The sequence below is a fragment of the Limulus polyphemus genome, unplaced genomic scaffold, assembly GCF_000517525.1.
Source record: "Limulus polyphemus unplaced genomic scaffold, Limulus_polyphemus-2.1.2 Scaffold1989, whole genome shotgun sequence".
NCBI lineage: Eukaryota > Metazoa > Arthropoda > Merostomata > Xiphosura > Limulidae > Limulus > Limulus polyphemus.
The window spans coordinates 157539-162836 of NW_013667599.1; positions in this window are offsets into that span (position 1 = coordinate 157539).

Below are 5298 nucleotides of genomic sequence, written 5' to 3' on the forward strand. Positions count from 1 at the left end.
GCCTAGCTCTGTATTAGAGATCTGCATTTCGGAACTGGCGAGACGCGATCGAATTCGTGCGATACCGAAAAATATTCCCCGCATTTTAAGAGTGCGTTTTAAGAGTGACGGTCAATTCTCTAATGTGGTAGGTTGTTGCTGATTGGTTGGATGCTTTTTTATGGTCAGTTGTTCAAAATCGGGGATGGCGATAGATAGCCTTGGTAGCTTTAACATATTACAAAATAAAACAAACAAAAGTAACATTGCTGCTGAAGTTTCTTTATATCATAATCTAACTTTACTGATAATCTACAATAAAAAAAATATTGAAATGCCAAATTTCAACTAAACGTAAATAACTTGATTTAAATACATATTTATCATAATGTACAAACATAAAGTGGGATCCTTTATATACATTTCAAATACACTTACTGAAAAATAAATTAGTTCAAGCTTAGCAAATATCAAGGATATTTTAATTTATATAAGGATTGTTTTTATGTTCGCAAATTTTAAAAAACTTGTTATTCATTCAGGTTTTTTACGTTTGTTTTTTTTATTATTATAGATTATCTCTGAAATTACATCATAAAGAGTGAACTTTGACGTCACGAAACCGGTATAAAATAATAAAGAATAAGGCGTGTAGTGTTTTGTTATAATGTGCATGTATGTATATAAACGCCCCCCAGTGGCACAGCGGTATGTCTGCGGACTTACAACGCTAGAAAACGGGTTTCGATACCCGTGGTGGGCAGAGCACGGATAGCCCATTGTGTAGCTTTGTGCTTAATTACAAACACATGTATATAAACACTGAAACGTTATTGTAGTTTTTTTCAAGTTTTAAGTTTAATCCTGCACGTGTAAGTTTACGACTCTAACAAAGGCACCAGCACAGATTTTCACTTAACAGTTTCCGATATTACTAGTACGACATATAGATTTCAACTTAATTTTTCGAAGGTTTGCCACGATTATTGCTCAGTGATGTTCGTATAGTGTCGGTTTCATAAACATACAAATAGCACTGAACTGTTAAAATTGGACTTAAACAACCTGGGATTCTCGTAAATAAAAGGATAATGGTAAGCATGATTTTTGGATTTTTAAATAGTAATAATAATAAACTACTTTACATAACCATGAAAGTTTAAATAATGCAGCTGTAGCTAAAACATTTTGAATTTAAAAATTCATTAGTTCATGAACCCAAATTCCGGTACACGATCTTCCAGTGATTTTTGGTGGATGAACTAACTTACTGTAATGTTAATCAATGTTTTAAAAATACTTTAGATTAAACTATCATAAATATTAACATGTTTCACGTGGTAAATTTTAAATAAAATCATAATTAAAGCCATTGATATGGTTATTATCTTGAGGTTTAATTTATTCTTTCAGCAAGGTTATTGAATTATGTATTATGGACACACTGCAGCTGACCTTTTATACGTGTTAAATGAATGAGACTATGTTTTGTGATCTAGGCATGCCTGAAAACACCTACTATTGCTTAAGTAGGTAACGTTCCACGCGAGGAAGGGTGTAACACTATTTAGTTTGGTTGGAACAATTTTGGTATCTACAACAGTATTATTTTTATGAACCATTTCAGCTGCGGCTTAACCTTTGCTTGCTGTTTAACTTACTTTTATGAATATTATTATGGGGAGCTGGAATGCTAACGTCATGACACTCCCGGGGGGTCTGTTTTTAATTACGTGAGCAGTCACCTTCACACACCTGGCTGAAGACGGCGAAGGGCAATAAAGATGTAGAACGTTGTGGGCTCGAGCACCCACATTTATCTGTTGTTGTAGTTTTGTTTTGTTTTCCCTTTTTTTATGTAACTCGAGAGACAAGCGAACACAGATTATACCTGGTACACGTTTATCTCTTCCAAATTTACCTTAAAAAGCGTATACTTTATACGCAGCGGCCTGTGCCTTGATGTTAATTATTTAGTATTTTTGTTGCTAGTTTTTCTTATTATATTTATCATTCATTACAAATTTGGAATTCCTATTTGTTATCCATACTATTGATCCAACATTTACTTGTTGGTGGATTTTAATGGTATTTCTCTCTCCCTCTCTCTTTTTGAGCCCCCCAGTGGCACAGCGGCATGTCTGCGGACTTACAACGCTAGAATCCGGGTTTCGATACCCGTGGTGGGCAGAATACAGATAACCCATTGTGTAGCTTTGTGCTTAACTTCAATCAAACAAACAAACTCTCGTTTTTATTAAATATTCAAAGAACCGATAAAATTTCTGAAGGATTCAGTGAGCGGTTTTCCTTTACGTTCTTCACTTAAACATAATTAACAACTATAGCGCCACCTGCCAAAAAAACAAAACCCAAACTGTTAGTGTAGTAAAGGAATAAAGTTATTATCACTTTAACTACACGTACCACGTATATCTATAACTTTTAAGGGGTAGTGTTGTATGCCACATTATCAATGAACGAACTGACGTATATCTAAAAGTCAAATATTCTGGTAATTATTATAATAAAAATGTGTTTGTTTACGACGTTTTATCGGCATTGATAATTTGTCTAAAATTATTGTTAAACGTTTTACATTTACTCGTTGTTTTGTTGACGAAAATGGCTTGTCACATGAGCTAGGGAAAAAAATGATTTCATTTTTTCAGGACGACATCTTACCTATAAATTAGTTAACTAGCTTTTGTACTAGCTACTTATAATACTCTGAGTAAAACATAAGTGATTATCAACCTTTCTGTCTGCTATAAAATTATTAAAGATTAGGCCTAAGAAAGTCCAGGCTATTATAATAGTCGGAGGGAAACGTGACTATCAGTTTTTCCAATCTACTATATAATTATTGTACTTAAGACTTGTAAAGTTAAATCATATAAATAGCACTTTTGTTTTGTTTTAAACATTGACAAGAGTATTAAAGAATTATGAATTTTAAAATGAAGTGGGGATCCTGCTACAAAAAGTAATGAAACAAGAATTAAAATCACAAATTTGTAAAATTTAGTTTTTACCTTGGCCTACAGATAAGCGTATAAGGCTTGTTTCATTATTTTTTATAGCGGGATCCTCATTTCATTTTCAAATTCATAATTTTTTAATACTTCTTATGTTATACCTGTATAAAGTATATACTTTACCTTTAGAGACTGTCACGTGTCTATCAATCCATATGTAGCGCTATCCGTATGGTTGAACTGGATTGAAAAAAGTATATACTTAAGTACGTGCATGATATGTTTTACCATTTAAATTACACACGCATACCATATATAATATGGATTTTTATCGGAATATCAAAAGCGGATACCCATAGACCAGTCAAGTAAGCTGGAGAAATTTTGTAGCGATAGTCTGAGCCATCTTGGCGTTAGCCCCGCTGACGTGATCAGGGAGGTAGGTAGTAGACGAAAAAGTTGCTGTTTTAGAAATTTTTGATTTGTTATACCGGAAATGTTAGCGGCCTTTTTAGTAAAATTCAATGCTTTGAATGGTCGATTTTTCGTATAGAAATTCGATAGGGTGGTTTCTCGGCGCGTGAATTATTTGGAATCCTTGTCGATCCCTACTATTAAGTACTACCGTACTTAAAATAAAAATACGAAACGTGATCGTAAAACTTAAAATAATTTATTCAAGTATCGCTGCATCGACACTGAGAAATACAAATCATGATAGAACATTAACATTTTTATGAATTATATGCATTTAATTTCGAAGCCTTGGAAATAACAATTATGATTTGTTCACTAGAAATATTTCCTAGTTGATGATATATTATTTTAGAATTTGAAATATACTAAACCACTTTATGGATTTTTTTTAAAACTGTACAACTCATTGGATCATATGGGTTACTGGGAGCTGATGTAGGATAACTAGACAAGATTTTAGGGTTACTGGGAGCTGATGTAGGATAACTAGACAATACTGGGAGCTGGTGTAGGATAACTAGACAAGATTTTAGGGTACTGGGAGCTGATGTAGGAAAACTAGACAAGATTTTAAACAGTATAACTATGCTTTTGTGGTAGCATTTTGATTTTATTATATTATTACATTAAATAGTACCCTTGCCCCCCCCCCCCCAAGTGTCACAGCGGCATGTCTGCGGACTTACAACGCTAGAATCCGGGTTTCGATACCCGTGGTGGGTAGAGCGCAGATAGCCCATTGTGTAGCTTTGCGCTTAATTACAAACAAACGAATAGTACTCTGCCTATTTCGTTACGAAATAAACGATTAACAACCGAATGGACGACCCACTGGTACTCCACCACATCATCAAATTAGGCCTATCATACACGTTCATGACCGTGTATTCATGGCAGAAAGTTATATGAATATTTCCGTTGTTTATTTTTAAATATTATATTAAAATATTTAAGCTTTTTCAAGTTTTTACATCTTCGCATTTAAAATAATTAATTGCTAATTCGTAAATCAACTTTGATTTATGTTGAGAAAATCACGATCTACTGTATAATAATAATAATTATTATTACTGAAGTAAAATGTATTTAGCGAAATGTCCTATTCTGTCATCATTACGGAGGAATCCGTCCTTAAAATACCAGTCGTAATTACCCTCATTCATCACTCGGGCTTATCCGTTCTACTCGGGCCATGTTTGGACTAGTTTCAATCACATATCTCAACTATTAAAGTCAAAGTTATATCTAACTGGGTGACTAAGCATCATGTCTCTGTAAGCGGTTGAAACTGAACAACCGAAGTTAAAGCTACTATAAGTAATAATGCACAAACAATATTACCATCACTAAATTAAACAAACAATACTACATTGTTATAATAAAAAAAAAAAATAACAGTATTATTACCAAACGTATCTTGGACGTTTGTTTCGTTACGTTGTACGCATGCGTATTACTACTAAAGCATGGTTTACGTTGGAGATGGTGGGTGCTTGCGTAAAGTTTTTAATAATTATAATTGACACTTTTCATGACAAAATATATTTTAGTAGGTGAAACAGGATTACAGCGCAACAGTTGTATTGAAAATAGTTTAAAATGTCACGTTTATAAAGTTTACTGGATCTATTTTTCTTCGTTATGATACACGTTTTTCGCTGGAGGCGAATCGCGTATATTCATCAAACCAATGTGTAATACTAATATAATAAAAAAAAAAAAAACAAAAAAAAACTCTACAAGCGAGTGTTGATCACCTCATTCACGTGGGAAGCTACTCTCGTCAACAGTGTATTATAAATACATTAAATTTTTCAACTAGGTTTGTCTTTTGTTTCTACTTAATCTCTGGACTATTTAGACA